Below are 27,220 nucleotides of genomic sequence, written 5' to 3' on the forward strand. Positions count from 1 at the left end.
GGCTCATAGCTCTCAGAAGTGAGTCTGTATTATTTGTCATACTGCTCGAAAATGTCAAAATATCTGTTATGGAGCTCTGTCACTCTCTTTCCCCCTCTCTCTCTCTCTTTTTCACTCAAGGTTCTTTCATGTTTGGAACATGAAAGTGAAGTTAAAATTAATTGGGTTAGGGTCTGACTGCTGTGGCCGGTGTTGCGTGACAGGCCTGACTGACTGTCGCCGAACCGAGGCAATCTTCAACACCCTTTAAAATATGCAAATGCCTTTCATTTCATTGGTTTTTACAGTGTTATGTTATTGTTTAATGCTTTACCTATGCATTTACATTATATAAAACCCAGACTGTTACATTAAATACAGGTTTGTTCCCACCCAAAGAAGTTAAGATCTTTAATCTAAACCTCCAATACCTCTTTGAACTCTTGTTTTAGATCTGAGCTATCGTTCTTGGTGTTGAGACCCACATGATGATGAAGATTCATTTCTCTTGCCACTCTCTTTATCTGTGAGAAGGCATGTGTGAACATTTCCGTGTCAGTGACTCTGCTTGGCAGAAGATCCTGTGTCATGCCCAGCAGAGCTTAATCGCGTCTAGGATTGATGGTTACCGTGGTTAAGTGTTTGTAAGTGTGGGTGTGGGTCTAAGGCATGTGTGTTTGTGTATGGAAAGTACTGTTTACACCTCTTCATTGACCCCCACCAATGCACACTGACATTTTCTAGTATTATGAAAACAGTTTAATAAAAATCACGATTAGCAAGCTTAATGTTCATTATAAGATGCTTTGTTGATTTTAAGTGTTATTTTGCATACCAAAGCTGTACCAAATTATATCGTCTTCATAAGATATCTACTTTTTAGGTATTTAAAGGCAGCATTATGCATCCTTGGCAGATCCGGCAATCTCAGTATGCATTTTAGCATTTAGTGCTTTGAAAATCTTGTTAGCTTAGCAAAATGCTAACATCAAACATAATTGGAATCAAATGTGGATCGAGTTTGTGTGCATTTAATGAACGGCTTTTGTGTGTATGTGTTTATTTGTGTAGCATTCAGAGTTGCTGTTTATGTCAAGTGTTCATTCAAGTATGTGTAACATTTAATTTAACATAATGTCGTACATGCTTGTAGCCTATGTAGGCAGTAGACAGCGAGGTGGCTCATTAGTTTGTACTTATGCACAGAAAAGTGTGGTCTAATTAAAGTGTCAAAATCAAATTCATACTTCCCATTTTATGAAGTTTCAGCAATTATAATTATGCCTGCAATCAAGAGTTACACAACCTTCCCCTTAAGGAAACAAGCAGTCACACCCTTCATTAGAAAAGAGTGTAATATTTAAAAATGCTTCTGACTAAACAATGTCATGGAAATCTTAAAGGGTTAGTTCACCCTAAAATGAAATTTATGTCATTAATGACTCACCCTAATGTCGTACCATACCCGTAAGACCTCTGTTCATCTTTAGAACACAGTTTAATATATTTTATATTTAGTCCAAGAGTGTATGGAAGTGTATGCACACTATACTGTCCATGTCCAGAAAGGTAATAAAAACATCATCATCAGTGATTCATAACCATTCGAATCTTCATTTGAGGATTTAAAACAAACAGGGATGAGAAGACAATGCTGAAAAAAGTCGTAGTTTTTGTTATTTTTGGACCAAAATGTATTTTCGACGCTTCAAGAGATTCTAATTAACTAACTGATGTCACATATGGACTACTTTGATGATGTTTTTATTCCCTTTCTGGACATGGACAGTATAGTGTGCATACACTTGCATACGTCCTCGGACCAAATATAAAATATCTTAAACTGTGTTCCGAAGATAAACGAAGGTTTTACGGGTGTGGAAATGCATTAGGGTGAGTCATTAATGATATAAATTTCATTTTCGGGTGAACTAACCCTTTAAGGTGATTTAATTAAATGTGCGTTTTACCACCTTTCTTTTGTAGTCATTTTCCAGACACACAAGGAGGGACTGTGTGGAACATGCTAGCACAACGGTGCCGTTACTGCTTCAGTTCAGTGCTAGCGAGTCTAAACATATTGCTATATTGAATTCTGTGTTGCATATAAATTATAGCCAAATTAAATGCATATAAACAAAATATAGTATTCATTCTCCATAAAATGTTATTTCTTAAAAATAAAAAGTAGTCTGAATTAAAATTTGCTCACTCTCGTTTACTAGGGAGCAATACCTTAGTTGATTCTACATAGTATGCTATATGGGTAACAGCTATTCTGAAGGGAACTAAATACATAAAAGCTATGTATTTAGCTTAACTTTCATAGGAATTCATTGAAAACACTTTGCTTTGCTCCACACCGCTCCGTAATGAATGCTAGAGCTGCCGTGCCTATTTTACTTTTGGTTTAAAATTAGTGATTTGAAAAGCCCCCGCCAGTAATACTGGTTTTATCTGTGTTTTCACACATCAATTAACTGGTGGGAAAATGTCCTCACTGTCATATCCTTAGTTAGACTGGGTAAACCCAGCCTGATCTGCCGGCGATTTGATTGGAAACCTGTACATCCAATTTCTACTGCTTCTATTACACTATTGTGGGAACCAATCGCAGACTGGCTTAACCACCTGGTGCGCTAATCACGCCACTTGTGGTCTGATGGGTTAAAGGACTGTCCAATTGCATACAGAGTCATTTGAATAATGCTGGTTTATCACGCCTCTTGTGCAGTAGAAAATAGAGAGCAGACTCCCCAGACCAATGTTCAGTTTTAAAATGAGCTTGGTCTGGTGATAGCCAGATAAATCCTTAGTATCGCCACATTGGATTTTTTTGTTGTTGTAATAAAGGTAACCTTCAGAATGATTTTAGATCAACTTCCCAGTCCAGGCAGGAAATAAAGACAAGGATCATTTCCTTTCTGTGACATAGCATACTACACATGAGGAGCCACATTTTATTTCCGAGAGTGTCTGCTGAACTCATTTAAGGCCCCAGGCTGTTGGATTGTTTTCTGTCAGGTACCATATCGCCTCGCTGTGGCTCACTCAATTCAAATGTATTACAGGCGTTTCACCCTTGGGACAGGAAATATGACCAGGTAAGGATTCATTTAAAGGCCATGGCTTCCAATTCCAGACTCTCTTCAGTGTCTAGCCTAAAATAGGGTTAGGCCAAGCGTTATTATGTTCCAGTCTGGACCATTGAACCCCCAAAAAGTCTCTAAGGAACATCAGACTTAGTTATGCCAGCCATGCTCACAGAATCCAGGTCAGTTAATGTAGAGAGCAGAGGGCTGGCCTTCCTGTTCAGTTGCCTCAGGCTTTTCCTCCAGCTAGAGTTATTCAAGCATCTATACACAGACTATGGGATTCACTTAAGACACTGTGGATCAGTAGCATAGATAGGGTCATATTTACTATATAGTTAGAGCACAATTCCATAAAAGCCCAGGTGACCTACTGACAACGTGTAGCCGGATCATTTCCACAATGACCAGTGCAATCTACCAGTTAGCATCTGGTTGAAAACATGCTTTTTGGTGGGGTAAATAATGGCACAAACAAAAGTAAATTTACGAGCAGATCATTTATTTTGCACCTGAAAGGGAAACTCTTAGAAATACAAATTGGCCAGGCACAAAAATAACCCTGTCCACACCTTTTCAGTGCTAATTTCTTTCTGCGTGTCTTCAGTAAATCTTGACAGTTTTCTAGCGTGACAAGAGGGTTTGCACTGGCGCAAGCTGTTAGTAAATCCGGCCCCTAGTCTTTGATATGTTGGTCAAAATCAGAAGGCTTTCAATTATTATTTTTATTTTATATTATAAATTATATATTTTAAATTATATATATATATATATATTTTTTCTGCAAATACTTTATTTGTTTTATTCCATTTTATTTTTCAAAATAGAATTACTCAAAATCATATTTATTGTTATGTTAGCTGTGGGTTCATGACAGTACTGCAATTCTTGTAGTTCATTAACTTCATCTATATAAGGATATTGTGGCTGTTATACTGTAGATCTATCCTGACAAGCCAGACCCACATCAAGATGTTTGGTCTGGAAACTTACCACAGAAACAAAACAAAACTCAGTACACATCTTCCCTTTTTAAGAATGACTTCTTTTTTTGCGAGAAAAGCTTAACTTCAAGTCTTCCAAAGTCACAGTCAAAGCTGATGAAAGACCGGCGTTCGCCAGCTTTTGTGTTTACTAGTAGCACGCAAGCGCAACTCGGCCGTCTTTATGGTAAGCCCCGCCCACCATCTCTATACACGATGTGATTGGCCTGACCAGAATTTTGTTTTTACTGCTCAGACGTGTATTGAGAGTTGCTAGACGATACTCGCGGCAGATTAGATTTGCTGCCGCTAGGGTGCGTCTAGATTTCTAGGCTACTGTAGATCTGATCTGAGTATCATGAAATATTTTTGGATTGAATAAGTGGTGATTAATAACTATTGTGATTTATATAAAATTACTTTCTATATTTAAGGTGGATTATTCTGTGTTTGCTTTGTTCTGTTTGCCAACAAACACAAAAAGGTTAAGGGTGTTCTCTGCAAATATCAAAAAGGTATAGAGCTTCAGAATAAAGAGTTTCTGCCTGTACTTTTTAATTGATCATTATTATCAAGGTTTGTTTCTGCATCACAGGAAAGGTCAGAGGGCATTACCAACCACACCAGACATGATCATTCACCAAACATGATCTAAAATAGAGCTGGCGAGAAAATAGTGCCACCTGTAAACCTTATTTTTTGGTGGCAGATGGAAGAGAATATAGTTTGTGGGAAAAGAGTGCTGCGCCCTTCTGCTGCCTATTGGCCATCTGTGTATGTGTGTTTCTAGAGCATATGGCCCTATGCAGTAGACAGTTCTGGAAAGTCATGCAGAGATTGGCGAAGCGATTTTTAAGATGTTAATAGTTCAATGTGAACTCCATTACGGGGCAAAGTTATTTTAGTTAATGTGGCTGTTCTGAATGTTTACTTTGAAAACAAAAAGGTCAGAGTTTGTATAACTTAATGTCACATATTTTTTCCAGATTGATTTTGTTTCTTTTGTTTCTTGACTTTGTACTGGCAGCCCAGTTCATATTTAAAACTGAACAGCCCTAAAAAATGACACATGTTCTCATGGCCACCCTAACTTGTTTACATACTCTCCTCAAACAGGTCAGATTTTCCAAGCGAAATTACTGGGTCAAGGGTCTCAAGGGCTGGAATGTATTACAATTTTTCATCAGTAGGCATTTTTTGATGTTCAAGATCAGTTTAGAGAGCCAAGTAAACTGTCTAGTTAGATTTTTGATCTAAAAGTAATCTGCAAACAGCATTTCAGTGTTGAATTGCCAGAGGGAGGTTAATACAGCAATGTTAACATATGATGTCATGAAATATTTTTGACATTGTTGGTCACATATATTTATAAACAACAGTTTCATTCACTGAAATATGAATGCCTTCTGGAATATGTCACTGCTAGGAACTATTTTAAGCACAGCAAAGTAAAAATATTCAAACTAATGCTAACAGGCTAATGCTAACAGGCTGTTTTGTTGTTGTTGTAGAACTTAATGATTGATAAGCCTTAAAAACATGTAAATTCTGTTAATGTACAAATAAACTCTTAAAGACGGCTTCTAAATAGCAGTTTGTTTTAGCTAGTAGTCTAAACATATCTACTCTCAAATTTCACTCAATCAGTCCCACAAATTACTCGTTTCCAGTTCATTTCAAAGATAATTTAAGAACCTTCTGATGGAATGGGCTTTTTAAAGTTTTTGGGTTTCCTCCTATTCTGCATACCTGCCTAGCAAAACCCAATGTGTCTGTTGGATCTCGATCAGGATCTTGACATTTTTTCTGTCCAATAAAAATAAAATACAGGAAATGAAAACACATCTGCTTCAAATTCCCACATCTACCAGCCTTAAAGGATCAGTTCACTCCCCCCAAAAATAAAAATTCAGTTGTTATTTAATCACCCGTATGGCGTTCCAAACCTGTATGCCAGTGGAACACAAAAGATGTTTTAAAGAGCTCGTTTTCATTACAAAAAAGTTTTCTGTGATCTGATAAGCTCTGAAATCAGCAAACATTTATTTTTAAAACAGGTTTTCCTTTCTCTAAAATAGCCCCTTTATTCCAGGGAAAGACGGCAGTTGACATTTTCTGTTTTACACTTTTTTTTTTAAAGAGCGGTAAGGAGAACATGTGTTTAACAGATAATACGCGGTATGCCATTGCATGACAGCAGTGCAGGGATAGCGGTTAGCGTGTGCTATGAGCCATGGTTGGGTGTCACCGCTTAAACAAAAGCAAAGACGCCTCACCTATCAACCTGTGTGAAATGCTGTCAGCTGCCATTTCATGAGAAATGGATGGTGAAATGATTTTTGTGGCTTTATAATCACACACACACACACACACACACACACACACACACACACACACACACACACACACACACACACACACACACACACACACACACACACACACACACACACACACACACACACACTTTCTCTCACTCTCCATTTGTGTAATTTGGTCCCCAAAATGTAATATAAACCTACACACACAATCTCTCTCTCTCTCTCTCTCTCTCTCTCTCTCTCTCTCTCTCTCTCTCTCTCTCTCTCTCTCTCTCTCTCTCTCTCTCTCTCACACTGAAATTAAATTGCTTTCTCTGCTGTGAAGCATTTCCATGGGTACCATCAAGTGTTTTATTTTCAGAATTGGTCTCTGAATGCCTAGCAAAAACGCATGCACACACTATTCCTTATCCCCATCTTCACACAAGCAATATTGAAAAGTGGAATTTGCAGTTAGTCGGTTACTCTCTCCACACCAGTCCCATGTCTCGCACTCGTTGTCCTCTCGTGTTAAACCGTGTCATCTCGCTCAGGCGCTAGAGTCGCCAGGTTCTGGGTTGTTGTTGCCATGGGAGCAGGTTCCTGAGCGATGCTGCCAGCTCTTTCCTGCCTCAAGCTTTGCAGTGGGTGTGTGAGAAAGCGGGCATCATTGGAGCCCGGCCCAAGTTCTCTCTCTCTCTCTCTTCCCTTTTTTTATCTCTTACTCTTTCAGTCTCTGATGGTATGTCTTGATATGAGTCTTTAATTCCACAGTTCCCATATTCCGTCAGTTTACATTTTACCATGGGAACTGTGCCCTCTCATGTTCACATGGATCAACAGTGCTTATTTTTGATGTGTATGTACGGGGGGGTGGGGGGGTTGCTTGGTCAGTACAATGTTGTTTTATGGTGTGTTTATTTCAAGAATAAACATCAAAACCTTCTTTCCACTAAAAGGCTCTTACTGGTATGTCATATACTGCAAAAAATGAAATAAAATAAAAAATAATGATAAACAAATATATATAATATTTAACAATAATTTGTAACACACACTCACACATTTATATATATATATATATATATATATATATATATATATATATATATATATATATATATATATATATATATATATATATATGTGTATGTATTTATGTATGTATGTATGTATGTATGTGTATATAATTTTCCTTTATTTTTCCAGTGTCACATGATCCTTCAGAAATCATTCCAATATACTGATTTTCGCCTCAAGAAACATTTCTTATTATTAGCATTTAAATGCATTTAAATAAAACGCACACATGGACAGCATTTTTTTTTTTGTATTTTAAGTCTTTACTTTCACTTTTGATAAACTTAATGAATCCTTACTGAATAAATAATTCTTAATTTATTCAATGCACCTTTATCTCGTTTTACAGAGATTTTGGAATACTGAAGAAAAAGAAGACCAAGAGTTTAGTGCACAGTGATATATTGCTAGCCGTCGGCGGTTACATGCTCGGTCGTGTCCTCACAGGTCAGGAGGGTCTGTGAATGCGTGTGATTGTATGTGAATGTGTGTATGCTTACTGCTATCTCATTCTCTCACACACCCACCTGTGAAAACACAGTCTTGGAACCATGCGGTAGCTTCATGAAGTCTTGCTGCATTTAAGATCTCATTTATCACTTGTGTGCGTGCATGTTTACTAAGTTTTAGTGCCTGGGAGCCATAAGCCCTAGAGGTGGAGTGGCTAGTCGAGCCAGGAAACATGGAGCTCGATGATGGTACTCTCCTAAAAAATTATGTTTTTTATTGGCGTCATTGGTTCAATAAAGAACCTTTACCATCCATTGAAACTTTACATTGGCAACAAACAAAAAACAAAAAAAACGTTTAAAATAAAGAATCCATAAGGTGGGCCTAACAGAGAAGCTACAGAAGAACCATTTTTGGTTTCCAAAATAATCTCTCGGTTTTGAAATATATATTTTTTGTAGTATAAAGAAAAATAAAAAAATCTAAAGAACTTTTTCCACTATAATAATCCTTTAGTCCTATGGATATGGTTCTGCGTTAAACCACAGCCAATAAAAAAACCTTTGTTTTTAAGTGTGATGTTTTTGGTACATGGACTTCTGCTTTACTACGCTGTCAGATGTACTGTTGTAAGAGAGACTGGAATTGCATTTTGAAGAAGGAATTGGTGTTAATTGGATCTTACATGACGCTTATCTGTTTTTTCACACAGTTGCAGGTGCTGAAGCCAGAGCCAGTGACCAATATAACCCCTTCTGTGAATTTCCACAGAAGAATCTTTTTTTTTAAACTACTACTATCGATTTTAATGTAGTTTTCAAAACAATAACTCAATGCAAAACCAAGCTACATTTTTATTTTATTTTAATAAAGAGGTACTAGAATAGCTCAATGAAATTTGAATTTAAATGAAAGCCACCTTCGAAAGATACAAAATGAAATCATTTTAGATGTGTAAAAAAACATGGAAATGTGGTAACGGTATACTCTGAAAGGTCATAGTTCACTCAATAGAGGTCAAAGTCCTGTTTGGAAGAATCTCTGGAATGCCCAGAATGTGACGGTCTGAAGTTCAAGCATGCTGAAGTTTTGGCTCTGGCAGTATTGTGGTAATTGTGTAATGGTGTCAGTTGTAACATTACTTTCTGCTGATCTGCACGTTTTGTCCTCACTTACACCCACCTCTCTGTCAAAGCATTCAAATCGCAGATGGTGGTGTCTCCATCAGTGCTTTCAGATGAACCTAAGCTGTGTTGTGTGTTTTTATGCATATGTGTGTTTATAAAGAGCATTCGGTGGGCTGCAATTGTTTGCAGTCCAAGTCTGTGTGTGTTCTTGATCATAAAGATCAGATTATGGTTCGGTGGTTGCTTCCAGACAGTGTTTGAGTGTGTTTGTGTGCGTGTCTGTGTGTATGGGTTCTTCATTACTTCCAGCCGTAAACTTTCCCAGCCCAGTCTCCGTGCTCTGAAGAGCTTTCCCAACATCACATCATCCTTGCCCTCATTCAACACAATTCACCCTCCTTCCCAATCTGGTTCTGGATGGATGGATGCTTACTTAGATGGGGGAACGCCAGCAAAGGATCTGCATTTTTAACTTCCGACCCTGACGTTTCTTTCATCTGTCTATCAGCGCTGTGCGGTTGCGGTGTGTGTGTTTAATGAGTGGTAACTGCAGGTTTTGAAGTTTTTGCCAGTTTTTTTGGTGGGTTTTTCACTGTGTTGGAACAGTGTTGTGTGCCAGGAGCGGACCGTCTCTAGCTGCGGGACAGATTACTGAAACAGCCCTCCGCTTCCTGCCGGAAAATATTTTTAGGAACATTCGGGTTCTGGCACGTCACGGCTTCCAAGTTTTGAACGAAATTCAGAATGTTTTGGACAACTTGCACCTCAAAGCTCTGATTACGGATAGCCTTTGTTTCTCACAGAGGCTTTTTTTTCTGGCTAGCTTGCTCCTAAATACCTCAACACTGAGTTTATGGAAAACCCCATTTGCACTTTGTGCAGTTTGTTTGTAAAAGGAATGGTTTTGTGTGTGTGTTTTGTCTGCATGCATGGATCAGATCATGCAGATTGACTGGAAAATAAAAGAACGGCTTGCCTTTTGGCCATGAACCTGTAAGTGCATGTACTCTATGCGGGTGTGATTGAGAAGGAAAACGACAGAAAGAGATCAGAATTCAGAAACACGACTACACACATCTGCTTCTCATTGGCGAGTCCACAAAAGAGCCAAAAATTCTGGTGACTGGCAACATACACTCACTAAAATCATGAGAACATACATTGGGAGGGCCGTGAAATGGATCATGAAGTTTCAAAAGCCTCCTCTCCACCCACACCCAAATTCTTTTGACCCTTGACACGAGCCCCCAAAATCATCCAATTGCCCAGGCAGCCGTTCCATATGGAAAAGACATTATAATCAATGGATATAAGTACATTGTGATAGGATGATGTTGGAAGACACGGATTATATTCAGAATAGCATACTAATATGTGAATTATCTGTATGCTACATACATGTGCTTACTAAATACTCAGATAAGGAGTCTTTTTTTCTTTCTTTTCATATGGTAGCTGGATGGCACTCGCATGCAACACGATGAGGTCACACGACAATATTCTAGCATAGATATTATGTTAAGAACATTTATCATGTAATAATGTCTACTGTTTCCGGAATATTAGTCAACATACAGTGTATGTTGCACAGTTTTCAGTACGCTAGTATCTTATTCAGATCGCTCTCACAGATTTAGGGGAGTTGCCGTATGTGAGCTCATCTTATTAACACAATGATCGCTTTGAGAGAAGAGAGACAGGTGTGTGAGTCCACAGATACGGATAAATGCTCTTCCACTGATGCATGGAGAGAGGGAGCGTGAGTGTGTAAGTGTGTTCAAGGCACTTCAGGGACTCTTCATCTGTGACGTTAGCACTAATGAAACATGTCTGTCGTTTACCCTCATCATGTTGTTCATCTGTAAACCATCGTCTCTCTAGGTTAAGCCAGGCCGTTCTGCTCTTGCTGGAGATTACTGTAATTTTCGTAACAGCCGCACACCAATATTTTCCTCACAGATGGCTCGACCACAAAGAGTCTGGTAGCAAATTGAGTCAGATATTTTTTCTTTTAGTATTACCTTTGTTCCATTGCTTTTGACATCCCTAATTCTACCATATATCAGTTACTCTGTAAGCCTTATTAGGCTCACTTTGGGGGTAGCCTTGATCCAGCCCGTGTCTGAAGACTTCTCTGTTGTTCTTTCTGGATTTACAACACCCACTGTTTGAAAAAAAAAAATAGGCCGTGTCCAATCAAAATGCCTTATGCATGTGATTCAGCCCACATATACACAAATTTACACGGATAGATTTCGAAAGTGAAACATAAGCCGTCGTCATTCCTTCAGTATTGCTCACTCATTAAAAACACAACCAGCACTTTACTGCATTCGGTTTATTGTCAATATTCAGCAGTTTAAAGCAATAATACGCAGTTAATTGTGGTCCAAATTATGCATTTTTATTTCTCTCATAGGTTTTCATTGCAAATTTTTCATTTAAATAATTGCAGATTGGGCTAAGCCGAGGCATAATTGACTTTAGCTTCATCTGAATTTGGAATGTGCTCATTGGCGTTTTTTGTGTGCGCTTCTCCATCCATTTCATTGTGATAATGTCCTTTATTCTTTCTTTCTTTCTATCCCTCTTCTTTCTTGTAGTGTGTCTGCAGCAGCACTCAAGAGGATCAGAGAAAACAAAAGAGGAGGAGGAGGGCAGACAGAGGAGGAAAGTCAAAAGTAAGTGATGAATAAGGAGATGTAAGACTGTGTTTGGCAGTGACTGGTAGGGATGATATAGATTACCTACATTTTGTTTTTACATTGTGTTGTGCCTTAAAAGGGATAAACTCTCTGCGAGAGTTCAAAGTGCTAGTCTAAAGCATCGCCTTTTATATTATGTCTATCCAAAAAGACTTTTACACATTTACCACCTTTAGGAATTGAACACATTTCAGGATGTTGTTTTGGACTTGAATAACCTGCTGTGAGAAATGTTTGGGCTATGAGTGTTTTGAGAAGAGTTAGTTGAACGTACAAATAGTTGGTTTGTATACACATCTATATGGGTTCATTTAGCTGTTGCATCTGATCTTGTTTCTTTAGAATTGCGATATTGAATAAATGTCATCCAGTATTGGGTATTTAATGTTAAATGTATTACTAATCATTTGATATCCCTGTTAAATGTATCAAGCCTGTTTTTTATGCTATGCATTATAATGCTGTGATGCCTACAGAAGTTTGTATTTATCAATTTTATTTTCAAAAACTGGGGGGTTGTAAGATAATTTTTACACTTTAAAAAATTCTGGGTTAAAGACAACCCAAGTTGGGTTGGAAATAGACAAACCCAGAAATTGGGTTATTTGAACCCTAGTAAATGGACCCATTCAAACAACCCAGTTTCTGGGTTTGTCCATTTTCAACCCAACTTGGGTTGTTTTTAACCCAGCATTTTTTAGATTGTAAAGAAAAAAGTTAATTCAGCAAGGACACACGTTATAACGTTATTATTTTTAAATAATAATTTTGAGCTCCTAATCAACATATTTGAATAATTTCTAAAGGAACATGTGACTGAAGACTGGGGTAATCATACTGAAAATTCACAGTTCAGGATTCTTGAAATATTTATTAAAATATAAAAGTTATTTAATTTGTAATACTATTTCACAATATTACTCATTTTACTGTATTTTAAATCAAATAAATTAAGACTTAATTCAAAATAATACTAATAAAAAAAATCTAAAAGACCCCAAACTTTTGAACGGTAACGTAGCTGGACAAAATACTACAGAATTTGCGACCATTTATCAGTTATTGTTGAAAGCTTATCTCATCATGAATGAAATGAATCCAATGCGAACACCCAAAATGAATCGCTTCCTTGATGGAAACCCACCAAAAATGAAGATTTACACGTTCCTCTCAAGGTGTTATGGAAATAAGTAAGCCATTTAATAGGACAGTTTTCAGGTTGTAAAGGAGAGAAAGGAATAGTAGAGAAGGTGCCTGAGAGTGTAAATTACTCAAGGGATCGCCTCGAACGTTCTCTGGCCCCTCCCTGATCTCCTGCTGTTGACTCACGTCTGCTATTGGCTTCCTCGACCTCTGTTGTTCTTCAGTAAAGGATTGGTCCATGCTTTTTATACAAAGAAGGTCAATGAAACATGAAACCAGATCCTCCAACCAGGAAAAAAAAAATGCAGGCACTTTCAGTACTCTAAACACACTCTGTCTTTCCACCCTTACCTTATTGCATTTATATTGGAGCCTGAGGCAGTCTGCTCTTTTTCACGAGACGCCGAGGAAATTCTGATTGCGAGGGAGATTACTAGCTGCTCTTGATTTTGCAATGAGATCCCTACACCTACTTTTTCTTTTTGCTGGTTATTAAGCAGCAACGGTGGACACTGAGCTTCTATTACAGAAAGAAAAAAAACATTATTTCACATATATAAAGAGACAGCGAGACCTTGGTATATGTTCTGCTATCGCAAACCATTTTTCATAAACCCTCAATGCAGATTTGGCCTCAGTCGCTGACAGTGATTAATAGCTTCTGTCAGCCACAATAAGTGTTTGTTGTAGGTGATTACAACCTGAAAGTGTCCAATATTGTTTGTAAATGCTGTCTGTTGCACCATTGGAGGGTAGTGCATGTTCACCAGCTAAACTTTTATCTTTGCGGATAAACTCTATGCTTCAGGCCATTTCCTGAGGCATAAAATTGTTAATGCCAGTGGTATTTATGTGACCGTGACTGGAAATGAATCAAAAGTATCATTAAGTAAGTTGGGGTCGGTTAGATTTTTTAAATGTGAAAGACCAAGTTTAAATCTGAATGAAAAGACCAAGTTTAAATGCCCTACAAGATGTTTTCTAGATGTATAGCATCTCAATCTGAGATCCATAAAAGCTGACTTGCGCATATGGTTGTTCAGCATTGGTGTGTATTTGGGGCGGGATATGATTTTTCGATCAATGTCAGATGGGGAGTGCTCTGGCACCCTTAGCAGAATGTTTCTGTAAATGCAAAACTATTATAGTCCAATTCTGCCTTCTAATACAGACACGCAAACACAAATCAATTGGCCAAAAAGCCTTGAGCAATTCATGTTTTTTGAGAAATTTGTTCTGCTAGTGTTTTATAAATCATGCTCAGTGTTTATAAATCTAATTGTAAATGTAGTAGTTATAGACTAGTCGATTAGCGCGCACACACACACACACACACACACACACACACACACACACACACACACACACACACACACACACACACACACACACACACACACACACACACACACACACACACACACACACACACACACACGTTTGTTTATGAGCCAGATCACATGACCCATTTAGCCATACTGCAGGCTAAGGAGCTACAATCTGCCCCCTTTTGATAAATGTTTAACAGCAGTGTGTTTTGAATATCAATACACACTGATATATGGGAGAGAACAAGTGATTATTTCAAACATGTCTCCATTTGCCTTTCGATTTGGACAAGGTCTATTTGCGAAGTGCCTCTGGAGACTCAAAGGTTTGTGTGGATTTTAGTGTGCACTCATGTTTGTGTTCGTGTGTAAGTAATGAGAAAATTTTAGTCTTCCCGTGAAGACTTCTTGTCAGCCACCGGGCCTCACATAATTTTACGGAGAGGTCAAACCACCACCACCACCTCTTGTCGAACATGCTTATTTGCTGTAGGTCTTGTCTTTATTCGTTTTAATGGTTTATTCAAACAGCTGTGTTGAACGAAAGGTCTTTAGGGTCCCTTTTGGAGTTTAAATGTCAGGGAACCCTTTTGAGCAGAAGTCTGTTTTTTGGTGTTGGAGTCCAAAGGGCAAGTAATAACAAATTTACATGAAGTTAACTTAAGTGCTTGGGAGACTACCGCTCATTCACACCCCAGAGTCATGCAATCACATACAAAATGTGATGGAGAGACTGTGTGTTGGGTTTGGAGCAGTGTTATACACTCCTGTGCTTTGCATGTGTGTGAGCAGGATTCAAATTAACACTCGAGATGAGTCAAAATTGCTTTTTGGTAAGTAAATACAACTAGCTGGCGTTTGTGTGTGTATAGCTGATGCTCACGTGTCCACTGTTGCCGCTTTTGTTGGTGGACAGGGGTAAGCATGGGCACCCTGACTGGTCTGTGGCTATGCAGCGCCATATGCAGCAAACTGCGATGCGCTGTGTATTGACACCTTTCTATAATAACCTGCATTAACTTCATGAGCAATTTGAGCTACAGTATCTCGTCTGTTTGATCAGACCGCATAGACCAGCCTTTGCTCCCCACATGCATTAATGAGCCTTGGCCGTCCATGACCCTATCGCCGGCTCACCACTCTTCCTTCCTACTTTATATATTTATTTAGCTTTTTATTCAACTTATGCCTATATATTCATTGATATAGTTATCTTTGATTTACTTATTTACTTTATATAATAATTTATATTTATTTCAATATGTAAATCTTCTAATTTTTCATTGGCAGATGTGGCAAAAAAGCTCTGTTGCATTGTGGGAAGCTGTAGTTTAGCCAGGTTACTCTGATAGAGTGAAACTCTGCAGTCTTATACATCAAGAGCTGGGGAATTACGGCCCTTGTGTAATAATAAGCAGTGAAGTCAGATATATAGCCCCTTCCTGAAAATATCGACCCTCTGCTGTGGAAGAATTATTGGCGGTCTCACCTGTCCTCCCTACTAGTTCATAATCTGTGAGAGGGAAGCCAGAGCGGAAGGGACGGAGAGAAAACAAGCAGTTTTCTGGAATTAGACCCAAAGCCTGGTCATAGATCCAAAGGAAGATGGTATCAGGAAAGACGCATGTTCCTCTCTTTTCAGAGGCTCTGCTCTAAAACGTAGTCAGCAGACTTATTGCCTTGCAAGGCAGCATCCTAACTCAAATTGATCCTTATAGGTTATACTAATTTATAACACTTGACATAGGCAGCAACTCGTGCACCTCATCATGAATAACTTGCAGTTGAGTTTGTTGTTAGCATGTTGCTAAGCTAACATGATATTGGAGCATACAAATGCATTGTGCACACGGATATTAGATACAATATTACATTTTGTAATTAGTCTATTAACTATAACTTTTGTCAGTGTTAGTGAAATACTACTTATATTATTCTATTTCGCTACATTTAAATTAATAGCTATATTTCACTTACTTTGTCCACTCTCCTTGCATTTGTTTTCACTGATGTTTTTACTGTGAATTTTGGAATTGCCTTTTCTGCAAAGGATACATACGTTGCTACCTTGGAACAAGGCATCTTCATGAACATCTCTATCTTTTGGAACAACCTTAAAATGGTGCCTTAGCTCTTAAGGTTTTTGGAACGGAGTGTCACTCTCTAGGTTTGATTAATATATTTGCTCTCTCATCATGGTTGTGATCTATCCCAGAAGTCTGCACTGCTGTAATCTATTCCACGATCCATGATCTAGTAGAGAGGCCATGACACGGCATGCCAGCGGAGGAGATGGAGCGCTTTACCGATTCAGAGACTGCTTGATGGTGTGTGTGGGGGGGTGGGGGGGGACTTGTTTTCCTTGAGATCCTGACAGACAGTAATACTCCTTAGTTTTTGATCTCAGTTCAGCCTCCATGAAGTTTCTCAGGGTTGTATTTGGCTCTCGAGTTGATCCTGCATCATAGTTCGATTTAAAGCTTTCAGGGCACCAAACAGAGGGAGAGCATCAAAATCTCGTCATGCCTAGCAGGGGTAATTTGACCCAGAGGAGCTGACAGAAAGATTGGAAGGAGAGCGAGTGAGAGTGAGGTGAATATGTGAAGGGGGATGAACGGGTAAATGAATTAAAGCTGGTTTCTGTCTGAGCATTTGCTGTAAAACATATTCACCGTGGCGAACCAAAGACAGACCATCTGCCTCAGTCAGTTTTGATATACCACAGTTTTTATCTTCTTATTTAACATTTTTACACAGGCTTGTATTTAGCAAGCATCACCCCTTTTTATTGTTCCAATGTTGGCTTATGATTTTCAACCAAAACCTTTAGTATTAAACTTCTTAATTTATCAGACAAGTTATACTTTAAAAAATATGAGTTGTTGTTGTTGAGGCCTTATTTAGGGCCATAGTGGACATAGAAATCAAACCGCGGAAAAAAACGCGGACTTGACAACACAGTGTAATTGAGCTCTGTTGACATTTGACAACTAACGTAATGCGTCGCTTCGTTGCTCTGATTGGTTGTAGGTCTATCCAATTGAGGTCTTTCCTGGTTTGGTTGAAACACGCCCCATAATCACAGCCCAATGGAGCAGTTTCAGACTCATTTAGAATTGAGTATGACCACGTCAGGCTAGAAGTATACACCACGACCATAACATTAATGATAGAGAAATTAAATTGTTTGAATCACTTTCTGAAGAAACATTTTCAGCTGATAAATAATTAATAACATTGACAGCCAATCACAATCCATTGAGCTTTAAAGAGCATATTTATTTAAAGTGGCATATGACATAACTACTGATAAACAGAACATTATTGTGTGTTGGTGTCGATGCAAATATATGCATCTTTATAGTTATCATTCTAGTACAAAGTGTAAGCCTTTAAAGGGGTCATATAATGCCATTTTTGTTCAAGTTAATATGATTCTTTAGTGTCCAAATGAAAACGTTGTAATATACTTTAATTAAAAATTCTCATTAGTATAGTAAGAACACCAATTTTACCTGGTCTAAAACAGCTCTGTTTTCACCAAGCCATTTCAGAGCATACGGCTTTAAATGATAATGAGCTTTGCTCACCCCGCCCCTCTGTTCTGTGTGGCGTTTTCACACCACACACGTGGATGCGTTGCCTAGACAACAACAGTAGAGGGGAACAAATGGCGACGGGAGACTATGAGGACACAACTGTGCAACGTATCAATTTGAACCGGGTTCGGACCCAGGACAAGATGACAGCTGCAACGAAATTTGAAGGCTAAACAGGACGTTTCTGAATGGTTGGACATTTCTGAAACATCAAAATGACTGCTGTGTTCATTATTACACCCAAGAACAGAAAACCACAATCACTTATTCTGCTCCAGCGTATCAACAATGGTGGACTATGATGATGGCAGAGCTCGCTCAGGATGGGTCTGAGGTTAAACTCTGTTTGTCAATCAACAATCGTGGGAGGGGCATCTGACTGTGTGACGTCACACAGCTTGATGTGAGACAGGAGAAAACATATAAGGAGATTAAAAAAAAAAACACTGGATGGATTTTTATCATTATAGGATGGCTGTGTACAGACACTGCCAACACACATTTCCATACAATCAGCTTGTAAAAGTGCATGTACCATTATATGACGCCTTTAAGCTGAGGAGAACCACCCAGAACATCCTAGCAAATGTGACCGTGAGCTTCACACCAGCGAGCACCATTTATTTTCCTCCAAAAATTTCTTATTTGGCTAATGTATGATGTCCTGACAGGTCATATCCCTTCTCTAAGTAAACAGCTTCATGTCCGTCTACAACTGGGTCAATAAATGAGAGCACTGAGGTCAGAGGTCGTGAGAACGAGCTTCTGAAAGGAAATCGGCAGACCTTCGTTGGCTGTCTTGACAGACTTTGGCCTCCAAATGAGGATTTAATTGACTTGTTAAATTTTTCTGTGTTTGTTGAGGTTTTTTTTTTTTCTTCTGACTTGGTCACATCAGGCCTTGGCGTTATGACAAGTGCTTGCTTCTTCACATTTCTTCTTTTTTTCTGTCTTTGGCAAATGCAGACAGGTATGACATGAAATGATTCTGTTGACCTTTCACTGTGTCACTTGGTATTTTGATAATAATACGGTTGTGTTCCCTTACTGTGACAATGTCTTTCTGGAAGCTCCTGAGAAACAATTAGCTGTCAGATGCGGTGAGACTGGCCATGTCCCAAGCCGCCGCTGAGGAGCTTCAGCTCTGACAGAGTATCGATTCTCCTTCCTCTCCCATCCTCTTCCTCCTGCTATCTCAGACGTGAATCTTCCCCCTTCTGTTCTTTCCACTGGATGCAAAGTTAAAACCGCAGGAGGAGGACGAATCTCTCTGGTACACTCTCTTATTCCTTCTAACTTTCTCTGAAATGATATATTGTTTCTTTAGAAATGATTTTCTTAGCTTGGGAAAGAGAGTGCGTTCCGGGCACTTTGTCAGATATATTAAAAGAAAAAGTTATGAGAGCCGAACCAGAGGAAGACAGATCCTTTCGCTTACTCGACAGAAGTACAGTTATTCCACTAGTCATCATTTCCGGGGCTTTGACAGATGTATGAGTGTTCGACTTCAAGCTGTCATTAAAGCAAAAGGGGAAACAGCAAATGCTGTACAAATAAATTTGGAAATTCATATTTTTTCAGTTTAAATTTTCACTTAGGTTGTTTTATATAATAATATAATATATAAATGTTTCGACTCTAATATCTGCTAATAGCACAGAAATATTGGGTACCAGTGCAGAAGTGGTCATATCCTTTTTGTGTGATGCATTACTCAGTCTTTCCTATTTATTTATTTTTTGCCCCAATCAGACTTTCAGATCCCCATTATCACTGGCACAAGGAGTCTTTAAAAATCCCCAATTGTGAAATCTCTCTCAGAAATAGCAGTAGGAAGTGTAAGAGCACGCCAATATAACATATCTCACTTCCTCTGACTATTAAAAAATGATGCTGCTGCCTGAGTGCTGCAGCCTGCATGTGTTAAACTGTCCATCTGCCTGCTTCCTGAGGTTCACTTAAAATGTCTAATGTCTAGTGTGTGCGTGTTATGCTTTTTATTAAATTGAATTCATACTCTGTTTTCATTTCTATAATGCTCAATATACAAAGCATGGATCGTAATGTAAGCCAACAGGTAAAAACCAGAGTCACTGTATGTATTCACTATATACTACACTATATATATATATATATATATATATATATATATATATATATATATATATATATATATATATATATATATATATATATATATATATATATATATATATATATATATATATATATATATAATATTCTCATTGCTGATGAGATCTCAGATTTCTCCCCAAATGAAACCCGTGGACTTAGACTGTGTGTGTGTTTGGAGGCGGACCAATCTGCACACATACTGATTATAGTAATTGTGCACTAATGGATATCACTGCCACCACCAGTCTGAACTTGACTGCAGTCTTCACCCTTTAATCTCTGGCGCAATGAGTCATGGGTCTCTGTACCTGTCTTTTGAAATGTTTCACTCTCTATTCCCTCTATTTCTGTTAAGTTGTTTCTGCATTATTCTCCTATAAGCTGAATTGGTTTCTCAACAGCCTATTAAGAAATTATCAGAGCATTGCAGCCAGAACAGAATCCCACACAGCCGGGACAAAGCTCCAGGCAGCTTGAAAATGCCCTGCTTTCTTACTGTGTATCTGCTGTATGGATCAGCAGCAGGGTGTTTGGACCGCATCAGATGTAAAGTAGGCAATTGTGAATCTCAAACTAGGTCTTTCTCATTATCTCTAGCTTATCTGGGTCAAAATTACTCAAATATTAGATTTTTTTAAAATCATATCAGAAAATCACAATTTCTAGCTGCCTGTTTGAAAATCGGCAATTGAATGAAATTAAGAAGAATTTCATCACGAAAACTCTGTTGGAATATTCAAACTTGATACTACCACTCAAGGAGGTACTTATAAGCAAAGAGGAAAAATCAAAAATGAAGGTTGGTACATTTAATGTCTATTCTATTTAGCGAACATTTTCAAGAACGTTGTGGAAAAACACTTTTACTTGAATCTTCCTCTTTTCGCAATTTTGCACCTGCAGAGCATGTGGTAGCATTTTGTTTCTTTACACGTGTGTCGTGTTGTACAAAAGAATGTTATAGGCAGCCAGAGATATCAAATAGTAATACTGCATCCCTGACTTTGAATGGAGCGCAGCATTATTTCTCCCATTCGTTTGGGGAATATGAATAGAATGCGTATTGTAATACAGATTAGAGATTTTCCTCTTGCCTCATCACATGAGCTAGCATTAGCGATTAGCCTACTCACACCAGCTTAAGCAGCACAATGGCAAACTAAAATAACCACTTGCCTCTTCTATTTACAGCTGTTATTATTCCTGATTTAATATGGTGTGTGGTTTCTGGCCAGTTCTTTGGAGATCTACAGTATGCGGTTATGCTATTGAAGTGAGAGGGTGGCATGGGGAATTTTACTTGGTTTTGCTGTCTAAATCACGTTGACTCAAGCGCATAGGAAGCCAAAGCTGATTTTCCTCTTTTTTGCATAGAGAAGTGTGTGAAAGGGAATTGCTGGAAAAACCAGGTCATACCAGCCTAAGGTGGTCAAGCTAGTCAAACAGTGAAAGCTGTGTTTTGGGGTTAGATTTGGGTTGCATTTCATAAACCCTTTGTATTACAGGCATATCCCTGGTTTCTTTTAGAGCTATTTACATGTGGTTTGATTTAGTCAAATATTAGAATCATAATTAAACTCTGAATGTATAGAAAACTGGTATTTTGAGATGAGATATTTTGATCACGCAAATTGTAGGAGCTGTGAAGTTTAAATAGTTTTACATCAAAAATGCACAATAAAGATACACAAAAACATAAAGAGCTCTGTATTTAACACACTGTTAACCATCTTACATATGACAAATATTGCTCATAATCTGGTAGTCCAGCTAATCAATAACCTGAACCAGCTTTTACCAGTTCATGACCATACATGATCATTTTAAACCAGCAAAAAATTTAAATCTACAAAAAAAATAAATAATAATAATTCTAAATCCCATGTCAACCTCGACCAGTTAAACAATACAACATGAAACTGCACTCTTAATTCTTTCAAATAAACAATATATAATAGAATAAATTATTCTTGAACTGACCAAAGTGTGTAAAGCGAGAAGATTACATTTAAAAACATATAACATTTAAATCTGCTATGTAGAAGAAACTCCCCTTAATCCCCTTACTTTACTTTTTCAAGAGAAAAATTATTCAATTACAGTAATTAATTACACCCAACACGGTTCCTTATGAACTAAGTAATACCACATAACTCTCTGCGCGCACACACATACTGTACATATACGAATACATACAAAACATCCTGTTCCATGTCAGCTTCTCTTGATTGTGTAATCCATTCTGCTGGCTGTACCGGTTCACCAAACCATTCATGCTTGTGAGTCATAAATTTAGAAATTGCATTTCATAGAACCACTTGCTTATCTTGCTCGAGTATAAAATGAAAGTGCGTTAAGAGCGCATTGTTTAATTCCTAAACTCCCACCATGGCCACTCAACCCTACAACGTTATTAAAAAAGAAAGAAAAAACCTTCTGCCACTTTTAAGCAACACGCAATTTTTTTTTTCTCCAGCTGATAACTCTCAATCTTAAATCAGCCATGCTACAAAAACAGCCACCATTTCTTCATAAAAACTCTTAAAAGCCACTTGCATCAACCCTGCTGCTACCACAAAAACAGTCTCCCGCTAGTGATGATGAGTATGACTCAGTGAAATGCCCTTTAATACAGTAGTTTTAATTTTTAGTTTTTGTTGTTCCTCTAACAGTCCAGTGGCACATTGATTGGAGGGCATAAAACTGAGAGACACACATAGTGTTGAAGAGTTAATCCAAGATGGACAGATAGAACAAGGTAGATTGGAAAAAAGCAATCTGCTCTCTGGATGATGAATCGTGTGTCATTCTAAAACACTGTATGGATGTGTCTTGAAACCGTGACCTGTGTCTTCAGCATTCAGGAGAATGAATCTTGTCCATGTGTCTGGTTTTGTGTCCACCAAATGTCCCCACGTGGACCTGAATCCAAGCATTTGTGGACATTATTTGTGTTAAAGTTAAAGGAAGTGTATATAAGATTGTGGCCAAAACTGGTAAGATTGTGGCCAAATAGCTTTCCCCTCTCCCCCTCCCCCTGACTCGAGGTTGCCAGATAGGCTGCAGGATCCAGCAGGAACGTTTGTAGCTGCAGCCGTGGTAACTAGAGCAGATCTGGCAACCCGGATGCCGAAACACTACTGACTTTGTGATTGGTCGATAGGTGGAGGGTGGAGCTTCAGGCTAAAACCCAACATGTCAACATCAACATCAGTTGAGGGCTGCAACAACAACTTTTAAATGACAATATCCTGGCCAGACTACTGTTGTCAGTGATATAAGTATTTGGATATTTACATGATTTCTTAATGTCTAGTGACATATCAGGGCCATTTTATGATTCATTGAAATACATTTCTTACATACAGTTCCTTTAATATTAGGATGTTTTCACACTTGGCTTGTTTGGAGCGTTTTCTTCCTTAGTTTAGATTGTTTAGGCACCCAAAAAAACGGCCCAAAATCACCTGGACGCCCACAACTACCTCTGGACTGGTTAGCTTGTGGTGAGAAAGCAATATCCAAACCAACTGACCAACGAACCACGCAATGTATGATGGGTAATTACATACATTGCATGAAAAGCTGCAGTGTTTGTTTTGCTAATGCCTCTCAGAATGAATTGTGGAGTAACCTGCAGCAAAGACAAGCTAACACTTTTTAGAACAACAAAACATAAAAATACAGATTAGTCCTTGATTATTTCTCAAAGTGATTATATACTATAACTACTGCTACATAGAAAGCCACAATAAAGCTGCGGAGCTGTTGTCTATCCATCCTCACGGATGGCCCCTATGAGTGAGATCCTGGAACATAAACAGGTACAGGACAGTACAGACAAAAAAGCGAACAACTTTTTTGTGAAAACGAATGAACCAAATTGCAACATTGTAACATTTCAAATCCCTATTTCAGAAGCCTTAAAGAAAAGTAAAAAAATAAATTAATAAATAAATACCTGAAAGGTGCTTGAAGTTTAGGTTGAGGGGATAGAAAATAGCTCGGTATAAAAGCAATATGTACGTTTCCAGATGGAAAAAACGTCTGTTTCTGCAGTTAATGCGGGAATTGCATAAGACACACAGTGTTAACAGAAAAGTTCTGGTCTGTACTGTCTACTAGATAAAGTATTGCCTTCATTGCAGCACACATACACATTATATCTCTCAAAGCACAGATGCCGGCATGTAAATGCTGTAATTGGTATTGCATTCATAATGTAGCACGTTCACCTTTTAGAGGACCATAAATCAGCAAACATCTTCCTAATACAGTTCGACATCAATCATCTACTGTTTGCTTTATACATGGGCAAACACACTCGCAGTGAATGCTCATTGCTTGTTTTTAAAGGGCTTTGGAAAAGCTCTTCCATAATGCCTTGGTGGATGTGCTCGTGGGTGGTTTTTGCTGGTCCAATTATGAACCACTTCAAAATCAGAATCAGCGCTCAGAGTATGTGGAGTTCACTGATTAAGGTGTTTGAGGGTCAGCTTTTGCCTTCATTTAGTCGAACAAATGTCCCTACAAGGAGATAAAATCACCCATCACCTGATCACTTAATTTTTAATTAAAACGGAAAAATGCTACAAGTGGGATGTATCTAGAATGACTGAAACACAGGTTTCAGTGTGCTGTAAATGTATGTGGGATAGAAAATATCATTAGCTTATTTATATGAGGGATTGGGGATCCTTTAATCCACTGTCACACACTTTTTTTGTTTTTGGTGGTATGGTTTGTCCAGTGTTTTTTTTTCCAGTTTTTTTTTACTCTGCCAACCTTTTTCATTGGGCCTGTAAGAAATTTAAATAGCTGTTTATTTTAGCAGCCTATTTTGTTTTATGGGTCAGAAAAAAAGTTATATAATAAATGTATTTATAAAACATAACATTAAATATCTTAAAATAGTATAATAGTATAAACATATTTTAGTGTCCTGCATTCCTCTATATACAGTTTACATCTCATTATATCATACATCATTATAATACATTTATACAGTCAAACCAAAAATGATTAAGACACCAGGTATATATATTTTTTATGGGTGAAGGACTTTAGTTCATTTATGTAAGTGAGGATAGCAAAATAAAGTAAACTTTATAACCAAAAGTTCTTCATACAGTGGAATGTAAAATATAGAGACGTTTGGGACTAAAATTCTGCAGAAACTTTGACCTGACCATGTTTTGACCTAGTATTTTTTTTCTTTAATTGTTAATGTGACCTTTCACACCACAGACTGAACAAAATGAAGCATTGTGTGGTAATTGGTTGACCTAAATTTGATTTCCGTCCGTCCGTCCGTCCGTCCGTCCGTCCGTCCATCCATCCATCCATCCATCCATCCATCCATATAGTATTATATCTTTCATACACTAAATGATAAACACGATAGCATATGCGCCAGAACATTACTTTGTTTATAATTTTTCAACCTTTTCTAACTGATGCTCCCAAGACTATCACAAGTCATTCTTGCAATTTCAACAAATCCTCATTTATAATTGCCAGCTAGATACATTAACTTGGTGACATTTAACTCAGCATAATTCACATCAGCACATTCACTACATCATAGAAGTCCAGATGTTTAAGCTGTCAAGTCATAAAAACACATGCACATGTTCATCATGCATACTATGTACAGGAAATTGTCTATCAATCTGGTCATCCTTATTATTGAGCCTCATTTTTTAGGAAGTTTGTGTTTTCGTTTTGGCATTTTTACAGTGGATTCTCTCTTGTTACAAGACAGCATAGATTTATAAATGATCACTCATCATTTAATAGGAATTTCTCGTCTTGTTCATAGTATATTGCCGTCAATAGAAAGTAAATACATTTTCCTGAACTGAACATGTTCAGGGTGGGCTGGCTAAGCAGGCACAAGGTTTAGATGGGAATGACAATGTGTGCCAGAGAGTGAGAAGTGACCACAATACTACTTATTAGTAGGATTTCCTGTATAAAGCCCCTTTGGCATTAAGTGGGTCATACAGTGAGTTAGCCATAGAGGATTAGTTGAAGTATTAATGCATGCGGCTGTCGTTATTGGAATTTATTCATTATGGAAATTACAGATGTTTTTTAAACCCTTTGTAATGAGTGTAATGTCATATCATATTTTTTGACGGCATGTTCTATGGTCTGAGTACAAGAACTACAAATATAATGGCTAAAGTCCGTACAGGAGGGCTATGCCGAATAATTTGCCCCCTGAAAATGTTATCTAATCTCCTATAATCTACAGAGTCCACCCAAGCATCTGAAGAGGGTGCAGTTTAGGGTAAAGTAGGCCACAATATAGTGGGGGTCAGATTTTGCTTACATTCTGGGGTCCAAATTTCCCCCCAAGGATATTAACCTAAAATCACCTACATTATGAGGAGCAGCCAACAATCACCAGGAGGAAATAAAAATGTCTCATGTGAATCACAGAAAAGTGGTTATTTTTTTATAAATTAATACTTACATATACAATAAATATATTATTATTATTATTATTATTATTATTATTATTATTATTATTATTATGTATTAATGTGTCAAATATAAAGGTTATTTTATTGCAGCAATGTTTTGTATCTTATTTATTGGTTTTATTGTATATAAGCCATCAGCCGCCCTACTCTATATTGGCAGTGGCCATAAAAAAATAAAAAATAAAAAAACGTATTATACTTTATTGTTTCCTTAAATGTACCTATAAATGGCTTCAAATTTAATTTAGTGTCCACCGATAAGGCAGTTTTGTGACTGACACAGGAGGCACTACCACTTCTTTTTAATCAAGACAATTAGTCAATGTCAATAATTTCAACATATCCACTGGTTATTTGACCTGCCTGATATGTCTTCTATCACTAGTCAGCAGTTTTACGAATAAATTCAGCTCTTGGCAAATTGAATTGACCCCTATGTGATCTTTCTGACAGATTTCTATTGTATTTTTTGCTCCCAAAAACCCTCTTTAGCAGTAATAATCACTTTCTCTTTCTTTCCATCTCTATCCCCATCTCTCTGAAGACAGCTGAATCTGTCAACCCTGGTAAAGTTATTGACTTTTACCCACAATCCTATGCAATAGGGAGACTTTTCTGTTGAAAGACTCTGGTAGTCACACCTAATAAGGTGTGTGTGTGTGTGTGTGTGTGTGTGTGTGTGTGTGTTGGCCTGCGGCGTTGGAGCCATGGCTAATTAAACCCAAGTGTAATTTATTAATACAATGTGTTCTGGATGGAGCTGCCGGTTGTGTGTTTAAGTGAGAGCAATTAGGAAACCTATCAAGC

At 37.8% G+C, this 27,220-nt stretch overlaps 1 protein-coding gene across 3 annotated transcripts in view; it reads left to right on the top strand.

Annotated features, from left to right (window-relative positions):
* Window positions 1-27,220, top strand: part of plxnb2a.1 (plexin b2a, tandem duplicate 1) — a 127,458-nt gene that overhangs the window by 56,237 nt on the left and 44,001 nt on the right. For all 3 annotated transcript variants that reach the window (XM_067428598.1, XM_067428599.1, XM_067428600.1), the window contains exon 2: window positions 11,615-11,692. The gene's annotated coding sequence lies outside the window, so the exon portion shown is untranslated. The remainder of the gene's footprint in view (window positions 1-11,614; window positions 11,693-27,220) is intronic.

Source organism: Pseudorasbora parva, chromosome 20 (genome assembly GCF_024679245.1).
Source record: "Pseudorasbora parva isolate DD20220531a chromosome 20, ASM2467924v1, whole genome shotgun sequence".
In the NCBI taxonomy this organism is placed as follows: Eukaryota; Metazoa; Chordata; class Actinopteri; order Cypriniformes; family Gobionidae; genus Pseudorasbora; species Pseudorasbora parva.